This window comes from Amphiura filiformis, chromosome 16 (genome assembly GCF_039555335.1).
Source record: "Amphiura filiformis chromosome 16, Afil_fr2py, whole genome shotgun sequence".
Lineage (NCBI taxonomy): Eukaryota > Metazoa > Echinodermata > Ophiuroidea > Amphilepidida > Amphiuridae > Amphiura > Amphiura filiformis.
In genome coordinates this window covers 62,668,853-62,685,013 of record NC_092643.1, presented here as the reverse complement: position 1 = coordinate 62,685,013, position 16,161 = coordinate 62,668,853, and positions in this window count along the sequence as shown.

The following is a 16,161-nucleotide window of genomic DNA, read 5'->3' as shown; positions in this document are numbered from 1 at the left end:
CATTTTGTGCATAGCCTATACATATTTTGAAAAAACATTTTTCAAAAATTTCAGTCCAAATCAATCTAAAGCATTTTGCACCCTAATGTGACAGTGACGTCAGTGTGCAATTCATTGGGTGCAGCTACGAATCGCTAGTGTTTGCTAGTCAAAGCGATGGCATACACATGCAAGCACACATGCTTAAAGACGTCACATATATGCGCGCACAAAACAGCTGCCTCAACGATTTGACGTCACTGCCACATCGGTGGAAAATGCTTTAGTTACAATGTAATGTGACTGAAGACTCTATATAATGCTATCTATCTGCAGAAGATAGCTTACAATGTAGTGTTGAGGCTATCTACTGAAGATATCTGAAAATGTTAGTGTGGATGCTATCTACTGAAGATAGCTTATAAGTGTGAATGCTATCTACTGAAGATAGCTTATAAGTGTGAATGCTATCTACTGAAGATAGCTTATAAGTATGAATGCTATCTACTGAAGATAGCTTATAAGGGTGAATGCTATCTCCCGAAGATAGCTTATAAGTGTGAATGCTATCTACTGAAGATAGCTTATAAGTGTGAATGCTATTTCCTGAAGATAGCTTATAAGTGTGAATGCTATCTACTGAAGATAGCTTATAAGTGTGAATGCTATCTACTGAAGATAGCTTATAAGTGTGAATGCTATCTACTGAAGATAGCTTATAAAGTGTGAATGCTTTGTACTGAAGATAGCTTATAAGTGTGAATGCTATCTACTGAAGATAGCTTATAAGTGTGAATGCTATCTCCTGAAGCTATCTCCTGAAGATAGCTTATAAGGGTGAATGCTATCTCCCGAAGATAGCTTATAAGTGTGAATGCTATCTCCCGAAGATAGCTTATAAGTGTGAATGCTATCTACTGAAGATAGCTTATAAGTATGAATGCTATCTACTGAAGATAGCTTATAAGGGTGAATGCTATCTCCCGAAGATAGCTTATAAGTGTGAATGCTATCTACTGAAGATAGCTTATAAGTGTGAATGCTATTTCCTGAAGATAGCTTATAAGTGTGAATGCTATCTACTGAAGATAGCTTATAAGTGTGAATGCTATCTACTGAAGATAGCTTATATGTGAATGCTATCTACTGAAGATAGCTTATAAAGTGTGAATGCTTTGTACTGAAGATAGCTTATAAGTGTGAATGCTATCTACTGAAGATAGCTTATAAGTGTGAATGCTATCTACTGAAGATAGCTTATAAGTGTGAATGCTATCTCCTGAAGATAGCTTATAAGGGTGAATGCTATCTCCCGAAGATAGCTTATAAGTGTGAATGCTATCTCCCGAAGATAGCTTATAAGTGTGAATGCTATCTACTGAAGATAGCTTATAAGTGTGAATGCTATCTACTGAAGATAGCTTATAAGTGTGAATGCTATCTACTGAAGATAGCTTATAAGTGTGAATGCTATCTACTGAAGATAGCTTATAAGTGTGAATGCTATCTACTGAAGATAGCTTATAAGTGTGAATGCTATCTACTGAAGATAGCTTATAGTGTGAATGCTATCTACTGAAGATAGCTTATAAGTGTGAATGCTATCTACTGAAGATAGCTTATAAGTGTGAATGCTATCTACTGAAGATAGTGTGAATGCTATCTACTGAAGATAGCTTATAAGTGTGAATGTTATCTACTGAAGATAGCTTATAAGTGTGAATGCTATCTCCCGAAGATAGCTTATAAGTGTGAATGTTATCTACTGAAGATAGCTTATAAGTGTGAATGCTATCTACTGAAGATAGCTTATAAGTGTGAATGCTATCTACTGAAGATAGCTTATAAGTGTGAATGCTATCTACTGAAGATAGCTTATAAGTGTGAATGCTATCTACTGAAGATAGCTTATAAGTGTGAATGCTATCTACTGAAGATAGCTTATAAGTGTGAATGCTATCTACTGAAGATAGGTTATAAGTGTGAATGCTATCTCCTGAAGATAGCTTATAAGTGTGAATGCTATCTACTGAAGATAGCTTATAAGTGTGGATGCTATCTACTGAAAATAGCTTATAAGTGTGAATGTTATCTACTGAAGATAGCTTATAAGTGTGAATGCTATCTACTGAAGATAGCTTATAAGTATGAATGATATCTACTGAAGATAGCTTATAAGTGAATGCTATCTACTGAAGATAGCTTATAAGTGTGAATGCTATCTACTGAAGATAGCTTATAAGTATGAATGCTATCTACTGAAGATAGCTTATAAGTATGAATGCTATCTACTGAATATAGCTTATAAGTATGAATGTTATCTACTGAAGATAGCTTATAAGTGTGAATGCTATCTCCTGAAGATAGCTTATAAGTGTGAATGCTATCTACTGAAGAATAGCTTATAAGTGTGAATGCTATCTCCTGAAGATAGCTTATAAGTGAATGCTATCTACTGAAGATAGCTTATAAGTGTGAATGCTATCTCCTGAAGATAGCTTATAAGTGTGAATGCTATCTACTGAAGAATAGCTTATAAGTGTGAATGCTATCTACTGAAGATAGCTTATAAGTATGAATGATATCTACTGAAGATAGCTCATAAGTGAATGCTATCTACTGAAGATAGCTTATAAGTATGAATGCTATCTACTGAAGATAGCTTATAAGTGTGAATGTTATCTACTGAAGATAGCTTATAAGTGTGAATGCTATCTACTGAAGATAGCTTATAAGTGTGAATGTTATCTACTGAAGATAGCTTATAAGTGTGAATGCTATCTACTGAAGATAGCTTATAAGTATGAATGTTATCTACTGAAGATAGCTTATAAGTGTGAATGCTATCTACTGAAGATAGCTTATAAGTGTGAATGTTATCTACTGAAGATAGCTTATAAGTGTGAATGCTATCTACTGAAGATAGATTATAAGTGTGAATGCTATCTACTGAAGATAGCTTATAAGTGTGAATGCTATCTACTGAAGATAGCTTATAAGTGTGGATGCTATCTACTGAAGATAGCTTATAAGTGTGAATGTTATCTACTGAATATAACTTATAAGTGTGAATGCTATCTGCTGAAGATAGCTTATAATTTAATGTAAAAAGCGTCTGTTTTCAATTTCATGCAGCTAAAAAAAACCAAATTTAACATATTTATCATTGCTATCTTCAGTAGATAGCATACAATTTATTTACTAATACAGTAGTTTTGTGCTGCATAAATGTTGTTGTTGAAATCTTTATCCCTCAAAGAACTCCCTATAGACAAATTTACTGCTAAAATTTTTCCAGAAAATAACTGTATAAAGAGAACGTCAATGGACTAGATACTGAAATAAAAGTTAAAACAGTAGCTTTTTCTCCCGAATAAAAATAGTGTTGGTAAAGGAGGTGCCATTTCTATGTATCCATTAATTCTTGCCAGACTTCCACCTCCTTTGACTAATAGTGTTGTTTTGATGGCAATCAATACCAGTCAATGAGAAAAATGTTGACACACTTACTTTTGAGAGAAGGTTGGGGTGTTCTTAGTGGAAATATGGTGGAAAGGTGGACAGGGGATGTGCGGCAGATTTGGGGTGCATTTCCAGCCAAACTTCCTCCCCATCACCTCATCATCCAGTGTTAGTTCCCTGCACAAGATACCTTTGCTCAACATTGGTTGTAACATTTATCTACAAAAGACATGTAAAACTGTGCCAACATTAGGCTATTCCAGTTGCAATCCATACGCCCCCAGATGGAAGACATGACCTTAATCTTCCATACAGGGAGTGTGGATTATAAAATCATACCTGAATGTGTGACTCCATTTGAAATATCTACACCCCTTATGTGGGAGATAAAGGTCATGTCTTCCATAGGGGGCATATGGATTTCAACTGGAATAGCCCATTTTTTTCTTGGATTGTTGCTAGTGAATATTCTAAATAGAAATGTTTATGTAGAATTTCCCAGAAATACAAATGTTCTATAGCCATTATTCTTTACAGACTTGCGCATCCTTATACTAATAGCATTGTTTTGATGGCAACAGACTGTGTAACAGTGCCAGTCAATGAGATATATGTCAACAAACCTACCTTTGAGATCAAGACGTTCAAAAAGATGCACACCATAAAAAATTGCTCAAATATTTGAAATTGACATTTGCAAACTCTAGACTTTTACTTACAAAATTTGCTCAAAGCCAAAAAGTGGACTTAACAACCTTAAATATTAACTCTTTGGTGCTATTTTGAACAGTTTAACATGAAAAAGTGTTAAAATTCTCATATAACATTGCAAATAACTTACTTTGTAAGTGTAAATTAATATCCCTTTGGGCGACTTAGATTAACCATGGTTTCTGAATTTGACAGCCTTGCTCTAATAAAAGTATTGAAGTACTTTTATCATTCATATGTCAGATTTTGTCTCTATAGAGGCTGTGCCATAATCAATGTGGGGGGGGGGGGTAAATTGGGTGGGCAATAACATTTGGGAAAACCAGGGGGCAGTGGCAGAATGAAAGGGAAAAATGATTTTTGGCATACATTTATCGATGAACAGAGGCTTACAGAGCACATCCAGATCTTGCAAAATATGTTTATTTCTGGACTAACCACCCATATTTATTCAGTTTATTCTTAAATTGAAAACAAAGGGAACCTGTTTAAAGTATTAAATGGGAGCAGGGAGTGTCATTTGATGAAATGAGGTGATGTATGATGTTGCAAAGGATTCTGGGTAATGTACGATAATTATGTTCTATGGGTAAAAAGAGAGCAAATTGGGGCCTTCCCTGCATACAGTGCAACTTGCTGTGTGTTCATACATTTCAAACTATACCATTTATCTATTTGCCTGTGTTTGCTTCTCAAACCTGCATCTGTGAGCTCACTAATGAAGCATTCAAGCCAACAGTGGAAATCGCAAAGGCTCATGGTCAATCGAAAGGGTCATGAGGCGACCCCGATTTCTTCACTTGACATTCATCATGTTCATGGGTATAGAAAGAATGTAACACAAATGGTTGAACAATGGGTCATGCTAGGACATTCCCTCTCCCTGGGGCATTTGAGCAGTTACCCCATTGAAACAGGGCCTCAATTTATAGAATGACTTTTGACATCCCACATTTATTTGACATGAAATTAATGCCCTATATAGGTAAATGGGATTGTCCCACTCCCCCATGATCCAATTACAAAGGGGCTTGTCTAATTTTGAATTACAAGGGTGGGTCAAGTTAAGAACATGCACTTAACTTTCCAAGAAAACAAAGATGGGGAAATGGGGCAGTGTGAATTGAGGTCACAGTGCTGTATCAGCTGCTTTGCCCCCACCTGGCTACCAGTAGACATAGCCTCAGGAACAGTGTCTTTGTAGCTCTTTGTCTTGGTTGAAATAATCTGATTAATTGAACTAATCTAAAATCAAAATCATGCAATGATAACTTGATAAAAGAAAGTAGAGTTGATTGATTAATTTTTGAAATAATTGATTCTCAAAGCTGAGTACACATAATAGTGTTGCAACAAGCATGATATATAACAAGCATGATATGCAAATAATTATTCTTAGGTACTTTTTTATAAAGTTTTTTAAACAAAGCCAAAGACATAATTTTGTTTGAAATGATTGAAAAAAGTGCAGATTTTATTCATGGCAGCTGAATGTCATTATTGGAACTTTCCCACCTGCAGTTTGTCTGATAAGCAAAATAAGCTTTCTTAGAAAACGGAACCAAGAAAGAAAGCCACCCATCAGGTCATACAAAGAAATATGGCTCACAAAAGCTGTGGCGCGTGTTCATTTTGTGAGTGCTTTTGTCTCAGGAGAAATTGTCCGATTTAATTTTTTTTAAACAAAAATATCTGTAACAAATATGTTCAAAGCATCTCAAACTTTCTTTCACTGAGTTTGAGTCAGGGGGGAAAAGGCAAAAATTCCACATTGGATTTCAAAATCTTTGCCAGTTTTAAGTCATACCTTTTCCGGGACCTTTTCCCTTTGCTTTCATTTCAGTCGTTCATTCTTTTTGTTTCTTGTAATCATGTCTTGTTTCTTCCTGCCTTCCTTTCTTTTGTTTTTTTAATGTTTTTTCTTTCTGTCTTTCTTTTTGATTGAGGTATCATAATTGATCTTAATCCCTCAATATTTTTATTTTTTTTACACAATTATATTATTTATTAAACCAACATACTCTGCAAAAATCAAGACTCTAGGTGCTGTAGTTTTGTCAAAATCCGAGATTTTGAATAAAATGCAGGAACCGTCGTTTTATTATTACGATGGAATTATTAGTCGAACGCATACACGATGTTCATTACTTTTGTACGTACATGGCATGCGGGACGGTGATCTACACAACAAAGGATCGTACCATAACACGACCGAAGGAGTTATACGTATTGGCGACATCTCCGGGCGACATCGGCGCTGGTAGTAAATTCCAATTTTCTTTGCTTTGCCTTAGTTGTTCGGCTCAAAAATAAAAGGGGATATATCTGACAGTAAAAGCTAACATTTTATGGCAAAGAAATGCTAATCTATTTTGTATGAAAATGTTATAATATGGCTTTAATCAACAAACAATAAATTGTTTTAACATTTATTTAAAATCTGCACAGTAATACATCTAAATATAAACGCAAAAGGTAAGAATAAGTAAAGTATCAAAAGATATATATAAGAATACATAAAGTGTAAAGTCAAGCAAGAATGAACACTGAATGAAAGATTACTAGAAAAGACAGAAATACATTGTAAGTGATTGATTGCCAAGAGAAGTATCATGAAAGGTGTCAACAAACATGATAAATAAAGCAATGCAATAAATTGAACATGCAAAAAGTGTGATACTATTAGCAGTAATTTGCACGCCTGTCACTCCAAGTAACTAGAGCGGTTACTGCACCATAGCTGAACCATGAAGCTTTGGCAGTATATTGTGGTGCATGTATATATCACCCCTTTATGACCCCATAATGACCTTAAGGATCATTGCATTTAAATATCAGCTCAATCACAGCATTTTGGAAACTTGACCTTTGACCCCTTTATGACCCCTTAATGACCTTAAATGAATATTAACATATTTTAAACATGTTTAGGTTGTCATAAAGATCATTGCATTTAAATATCAGTTCAATCGGAGCATTTTTGAAAACTTGACCTTTGACCCCTTTATGACCCCTTAATGACCTTAAATGAATATTAAAATATTTTAAACATGTTTAGAATGTCAAAAGGATCGTTGCATATGAATTTCAGCTCAATCGGAGCATTTTCAGTTTAAATGACCTTTTTTGACCCCTGTGACCCCATGGATGACCTCTAACGTTAGGAAATATTTTTATTATATTCTTTACTCCGTCCTCTTTCATTTGACATCACTCGGGGGTTCATACCTTCGTGGCATTTAAAGATATGTCCATTTCAGACCAAAAGGTTGGTAAGTAAGTAAGTAAGTAACATACACTAATATAGGCTGATACCATTTCATGGTTCAGCAAAAATACAGTATATAACTCGGGCAAAAAATTATAGGACAAATTTTTTTAAATGGCCATAGCATTTCCAAAGAGAATTATGTGACACAGTCTGGTCCATGGGGGCCAAATGAGGCATTTTTGAAAATTGAGTTACTGTAATTATTACATTAGGCTATCATTTACTGAAAACACTGAAAGTTTTTTGATGTCTATTTTCTTATGCATTTTATTGTTTTTAACTCCATTTTTTACCTTTATCTCAGTTTCAAATTTGCCGCCTTTGGCCCCCATTGACCGGATCGTGTCACATATTATAAGTTATATGAAAGATGGATCTTTTGCTGTTCAATTTGAGGATCAACATTGTTATCCTTTTCATATTTGTATGGTCAAAATACCATGGGAGCTGTTGCATGGGTATACCATTTTGGGACACCTTGTATTAGAAGTTGATTTGTTTTAAATAAAAGTTGGGGGGGAAAAAAGGTTCAACAGTTCAAGTGCATGTCCCAGTTTTAAATTTTACCTATCAACCAAACATATACTCATCAAGTGTGTAGCACATTCACAAATTGGATTGGCTGTCCTTTAAAGGAATATTGTGTGATTTTATCATCCTCTTTTTATGATGTTTCCATAGATATCCATGAAAAAAGCTTATTCCCAAAATTTCAGTTGATTCTGATTTTGCATTTGCAAGTTATGCATGATTAAAGAAGGCTAAAACTTTTCCCAAAATGTTGACAAATTCTGAAAACTCTGGTTAAACAAAATTGTGCTTTTTTATATATTTTTTGGGGAAAATTTGTGAAAAAATGACTAATGGCCAAGAAAAAGGCGTTATCTAAATGGCTGAAAATGTCACGCACCCACTTAATCGCTGTCTTCACTATTTTTGTCTTTGTTGCAGTTGAATAAGCTCTAGACTGGCAATTGTGCTGGTTCGATCCCGAACATTTTGTTTTTGCGTTTTCAATTATCAATGTATTATATGCCAGTCAGCCCAAGTATCCTTGCTCCTGCTTCCATTCTTCAATCCACATATATTATTTGCATCTCCTATCATCATTAGGCCATGTGCTTAATTTCAGTTATATCTATTTTTTCCTGACATTCTCTCCATGCCGGGTCTCCGTGTCCATATAGCTATTTAAATCACTTCTTGTCTCTTCATGCTCTCAACATCCCTCCTGATGTCTCTCTCACATCTGGTATCATCTTCATTCTCTTGTCGGGCTATTCAGTTGAAATCCATACACCCCTTGTGGAAAACATGACTTTAATCTTCCAAACAGGGAGTGTGAATTTCAAATGGAGTTACCTGAATGGTTGATTCCATTTGAAATCTACACCCCCTGTGTGTAAGATTAGGTCATGTCTTCCATAGGGGGTGTATGGATTTCAACTGGAATAGCTTATTCCATCTCTGACAGCCTCTCTCTCATCACTATAATACTCTTGTCTTCATAGATACTTCCTTGGTGCAACTGTTGCGGAGTGCAAATTGATGTTGACTCACAACCCCAGACATCTCCGAGTATTTCATGAGATAGCATCGTGGGGAAGAGACAACTGTTCCCCCCATTGATTGAAGTTAAAATTGGGGGATTATTTGATGAGTAAACAGACAAATGAACCTATCATATCTTCAATCTTCATGTATACTAGAGGCGAGACTGATGCCAAGTTTATATAGCTAAGTTAGACCAGTTAGGCCAGAAAAAAGGTTTGTCTCAAAGCTTATGCACGCATTTGTAAAATCGCATGCGATTTGACAAAAAAAAAGAAATGCGGAAATTTTTTTATTTCAAATTTTTTTTTTTTTTAGTTTTTCCAGAAAAAATCGGTGAAAATCAGTCTTTCTCAAAATACCATGAAAAAAATCGGGAATAAAAAAAAAAATCGCATTTCGCATTTGTTTTTAAATTTCTTTGAGACAAACTTTTTTTTTTGCCTTATATACACTAGTTTTGAGATCTCGCACACATACATAGAAAACAAACAAACATGTTCTGTGTTCATCTTGCATTACAAGAGTATTATTTTATTCAATTTTTATTCTTCATGATCATCAGTAAATACAAATATATATAAGGCATAAGTTACAAATTAAGAATGGACGGAATGATTTAATTTGAGTTTAAAAAAAAAGTACAAAAAAGTAAATACAAAACATACTTATGAAAAGGAAGCAAAGGTTATGGAAAGGACCTTATTGGTAGGTACAAATATTTGAATGAATAATATTGCATGAAATATCATTTAAAGCTTTTTGGTCCATTTTTGCACTTAATTTTGCACTAGCATTTTATTACACAATTTTTGCTTATTTTACATTTGCGACCAATTAAGCGGGTGTGATCAGTAGTGAGAGGCGCCACAAAGGGGGGGGGGGGAGTACTGGAGGGCCCAGAGGGGGGGTGACGGCCTCTAAATTGTGTCCGCCAGACAGGGGATAACACCAAGACGGGGAATTTCTACCCAGTTTGGTTTCAGTTGGGTGCGAGCTACAATTATCTCATTCTTAAAGGTATAGCTCAATTAAACCCATTAACAACTGGGGTTTAATAAGGAACTGTGTCCTAGAGACTGGGCTGAGATCCTAATACTCAGACCCAGAGAGCAGGGAGATGCTTCAACAACTGAAAACTGATATAAGAAAATGGTTTGAAAACATGGGATCTCCTCCTGCCTCTCGCTGTAAATTCAGATCACTACCTAAAATTATGGAAGTCATTTTAAAACATCTTAGCATAATAGTAATTTATGAAATATAATGCCACTTTTGTGTAATGCAGTAAGTAAATTGCAATATAATGCTATCTTATATACAGTAGAGTGTGCATGGTAAAAATATGATATCACACATGAGATTAACATAATGCACATAGGTTTACAACTAGGGGGTTAGGTGTGATGCACTCCACACCACCCCCTGGAAAACTAAGGCACCTTGCAGCCATTTTACATTGTGGAAGAATATGACAAATTTAACATTGCTTACTACATTTAGCTTATTACAAAACTATGGCAAGTTTATAGATGATTTGATTTGTATATCATGCAAGTTTATCTCAACCATAAACATCCTTGAATGCATCACTCCACAGAAAATTTATTTGGTTCTAATCTTATCCAGAGGATTTTCATGAATTGAAAAGGGCATATGTGTCCATCCATATCAAAACGATGCACTTGTCGGCTCCTACATGTGTATCATTTCACATAATAGTTAGAAATAAATACTAGACTCATCTCAAGTGGAGGCCACTTCAAATCATCCCCAAGTCACATTGATATGGAATGTTCTCTGTATTCCCAAACCATGACTTGGGGTGAATTAGAAATGACCTCCACTTGAGATGAGTCTGATATTTATTCCTAGCTATTATGTGAAATGAGACACATGTAGCAGCCGACAAGTGCATCGCTTTTGATATGGACAAACACATATTTTCTTTTCAATGCAGATGCATTCCTTTTCTAACACTCCTTGAAAACGATGTAATAAAGTTATTTTTAGGTTCTGAGGGGTACAATATTACAAAAACATCTTTAACTTTATTACCATCACAATGAATTGCTGAAGCTTTGAAATCAAATGATATTCACAAAAACAGTATGGCCCAACTATAAATGATGTCAATGGGGACGCGTACGAGAACCCAAAAAATAAATTTTATGTGGCCTTATGCAAAATGTTAACAACAATTGGGAGAGATTATAGGTGAATGGAAATAGGTCAGCCAGAAAATGTCAATCAGTAATGACTTGAAAACCACATAATATATTTTCACTGGTATTATTCACAATATGTCCCACAGTTACATGTCAACTTACATGTGTCATCCATCATCAAGTTCATAAGTTTAATGCCCTTGCTTTTCTTATATAACATACACAACTAAAGGTTGTCAACCTTGTAATTCACATTTTGTTATTTATCTGTATCCATATGCAGGGGGTGCTGGGCGGTAGCGAAAGAATGGCATGGTGCAGGGTATTTTGCCTAAGTATAAAAATTTGTGAGCAGTAACATCTAGGTAAATTGTAAATTTTGTTTAAAATTACATGCTGCCAGGCGGCGGATGACATGATCGAGCCGGCAACTCGTGAAACCGCCCGGCCGTATGGCATTTTCCATACACTCGGTTAGTTTTGTGGGGTTCATTATCGAACCCCAACGGTTTTAGCTTGTATTTATATTATTTATCAACATAGGCCTATTTGTTTGTGATATTTCAAGCGTTTTAAAATTTCAAAATAATCCCATTCAATTACACGGTTGACGATGAAAATTTACTGAATTTAGGGACTGCATGTCATACACCACCTGCATGCTGCAAAATGATGGTTTTGTGCCACAAAAATTATTGACAGTACATGTAATTGATGCAGACTAATCATAATTCTGCATATTACATAACATCCGATTTCAAGTGTTGCCATATTGAATGAATGACTGTACATTTGACATTTATCTGAAGTAAAGCCTGCTAGTTTTCCCCGTGTCCATATAGCTATTTAAATCACTTCTTGTCTCTTCATGCTCTCAACATCCCTCCTGATGTCTCTCTCACATCTGGTATCATCTTCATTCTCTTGTCGGGCTATTCCAGTTGAAATCCATACACCCCTTGTGGAAAACATGACTTTAATCTTCCAAACAGGGAGTGTGAATTTCAAATGGAGTTACCTGAATGGTTGATTCCATTTGAAATCTACACCCCCTGTGTGTAAGATTAGGTCATGTCTTCCATAGGGGGTGTATGGATTTCAACTGGAATAGCTTATTCCATCTCTGACAGCCTCTCTCTCATCACTATAATACTCTTGTCTTCATAGATACTTCCTTGGTGCAACTGTTGCGGAGTGCAAATTGATGTTGACTCACAACCCCAGACATCTCCGAGTATTTCATGAGATAGCATCGTGGGGAAGAGACAACTGTTCCCCCATTGATTGAAGTTAAAATTGGGGATTATTTGATGAGTAAACAGACAAATGAACCTATCATATCTTCAATCTTCATGTATACTAGAGGCGAGACTGATGCCAAGTTTATATAGCTAAGTTAGACCAGTTAGGCCAGAAAAAAAGGTTTGTCTCAAAGCTTGCGCGCGCATTTGTAAAATCGCACGATTTGACAAAAAAGAAATGCGGAAATTTTTTTTATTTCAAATTTTTTTTTTTTTTTTTTTTTTTTCCAGAAAAAATGGCGAAAATCAGACTTTTTTCTCAAAATACCATGAAAAAATTCGGGAATAAAAAAAAAAAATCGCATTTCGCATTTGTTTTAAATTTCTTTGAGACAAACTTTTTTTTTTTGCCTTATATACACTAGTTTTGAGATCTCGCACACATACATAGAAAACAAACAAACATGTTCTGTGTTCATCTTGCATTACAAGAGTATTATTTTATTCAATTTTTATTCTTCATGATCATCAGTAAATACAAATATATATAAGGCATAAGTTACAAATTAAGAATGGACGGAATGATTTAATTTGAGTTTTAAAAAAAAAGTACAAAAAAGTAAATACAAAACATACTTATGAAAAGGAAGCAAAGGTTATGGAAAGGACCAATATTGCATGAAGCATCATTAAAAGCTTTTTGGTCCATTTTTGCACTTAATTTTGCACTAGCATTTTATTACACAATTTTTGCTTATTTTACATTTGCGACTACTTAGCGGGTGTGATCAGAAGTGAGAGGCGCCACAAAGGGGGGGGAGGGGGTACTGGAGGGCCCAGAGTGGGGGTGACGGCCTCTAAATTGTGTCCGCCAGACAGGGGATAGCACCAAGACAGGGAATTTCTACCCTGTTTGGTTTCAGTTGGGTGCGAGCTACATTTATCTCATTCTTAAAGGTGTAGCTCAATTAAACCCATTAACAACTGGGGTTTAATAAGGAACTGTGTCCTAGAGACTGGGTTGAGATCCTAATACTCAGACCCAGAGAGCTGCTTCAACAACTGAAAACTGATAAGAAAATAGTTTGAAAACATGGGATCTCCTGCCTCTCGCTGTAAATTCAGATCACTACCTAAAATTATGGAAGTCATTTTAAAACATCTTAGCATAATAGTAATTTATGAAATATAATGCCACTTTTGTGTAATGCAGTAAGTAAATTGCAATATAATGCTATCTTATATACAGTAGAGTGTGCATGGTAAAAATATGATATCACACATGAGATTAACATAATGCACATAGGTTTACAACTAGGGGGTTAGGTGTGATGCACTCCACACCACCCCCTGGAAAACTAAGGCACCTTGCAGCCATTTTACATTGTGGAAGAATATGACAAATTTAACATTGCTTACTACATTTAGCTTATTACAAAACTATGGCAAGTTTATAGATGATTTGATTTGTATATCATGCAAGTTTATCTCAACCATAAACATCCTTGAATGCATCACTCCACAGAAAATTTATTTGGTTCTAATCTTATCCAGAGGATTTTCATGAATTGAAAAGGGCATATGTGTCCATCCATATCAAAACGATGCACTTGTCGGCTCCTACATGTGTATCATTTCACATAATAGTTAGAAATAAATACTAGACTCATCTCAAGTGGAGGCCACTTCAAATCATCCCCAAGTCACATTGATATGGAATGTTCTCTGTATTCCTAAACCATGACTTGGGGTGAATTAGAAATGACCTCCACTTGAGATGAGTCTGATATTTATTCCTAGCTATTATGTGAAATGAGACACATGTAGCAGCCGACAAGTGCATCGTTTTGATATGGACAAACACATATTTTCTTTTCAATGCAGATGCATTCCTTTTCTAACACTCCTTGAAAACGATGTAATAAAGTTATTTTTAGGTTCTGAGGGGTACAATATTACAAAAACATCTTTAACTTTATTACCATCACAATGAATTGCTGAAGCTTTGAAATCAAATGATATTCACAAAAACAGTATGGCCCAACTATAAATGATGTCAATGGGGACGCGTACGAGAACCCAAAAAATAAATTTTATGTGGCCTTATGCAAAATGTTAACAACAATTGGGAGAGATTATAGGTGAATGGAAATAGGTCAGCCAGAAAATGTCAATCAGTAATGACTTGAAAACCACATAATATATTTTCACTGGTATTATTCACAATATGTCCCACAGTTACATGTCAACTTACATGTGTCATCCATCATCAAGTTCATAAGTTTAATGCCCTTGCTTTTCTTATATAACATACACAACTAAAGGTTGTCAACCTTGTAATTCATATTTTGTTATTTATCTGTATCCATATGCAGGGGGTGCTGGGCGGTAGCGAAAGAATGGCATGGTGCAGGGTATTTTGCCTAAGTATAAAAATTTGTGAGCAGTAACATCTAGGTAAATTGTAAATTTTGTTTAAAAATTACATGCTGCCAGGCGGCGGATGACATGATCGAGCCGGCAACTCGTGAAACCGCCCGGCCGTATGGCATTTTCCATACACTCGGTTAGTTTTGTGGGGTTCATTATCGAACCCCAACGGTTTTAGCTTGTATTTATATTATTTATCAACATAGGCCTATTTGTTTGTGATATTTCAAGCGTTTTAAAATTTCAAAATAATCCCATTCAATTACACGGTTGACGATGAAAATTTACTGAATTTAGGGACTGCATGTCATACACCACCTGCATGCTGCAAAATGATGGTTTTGTGCCACAAAAATTATTGACAGTACATGTAATTGATGCAGACTAATCATAATTCTGCATATTACATAACATCCGATTTCAAGTGTTGCCATATTGAATGAATGACTGTACATTTGACATTTATCTGAAGTAAAGCCTGCTAGTTTTCCCCGTGTCTGGCCTCCCCTGAAGCCTTCAACCAAACCATGCAACTCTGCTCTGTCCCAGTTCTTGCACACAACATTAGATACATTTCACTTTTCAATCAATATTGGGTTCATGTTCAAATGTTTTCATTACAGCATCCAATGATTTTAACAGTTGAATTTAATAGCTAGTCAGCATTGCGGGATGGAGATATACATACCCATGATTAATGTGGTGACCCACTTCCTCACCAGAGGTCAATGGGATCTATGTTGAACATGGCAAGCTACAACTTAATATGTAACCAAGTCTTCATACAGTGACATTTGATCACCTATCATTAGACAATATTTTGCCGCCATTAGTGTACTAGATATATAAATTAAGGCAATCTATTTTTAATGGACACAGTTGAATTGAAATTGATAATTAACACAATAACACAATTATGTCTGACACAATTTGTGCATGTTAAGTTCATGGGTGGGCCAAACACTTAATCACTGCTATTATTTTGGTGTTAAGTTATTCTTTAGAGTTTGTTTTGAACACAGTTGATAGCGAGGATATTATTTATTGTTATTTTGACATGTCATATCGCACAGGAGGTACTAATCTTTATCATGTGCCCATTGTGAAGTGCTCAGACTGATAACTATTTGTATAATATTTGAAAAGCACTTCACATGAAATATTAAAATATGGATAAAAAACCGAATAGTGTGTATCACATATTATACAATTAATCAAATACAATGTACTAAACCATCAAGTACCAGCTTGGGTGGGTTCAACCAAGTGGCCTAAAAAATTGTTTGATTGATATATCCCGACCAGCCCTAAAATGATGCCTGACCCTAGACTTTTTTTTCAATAAATA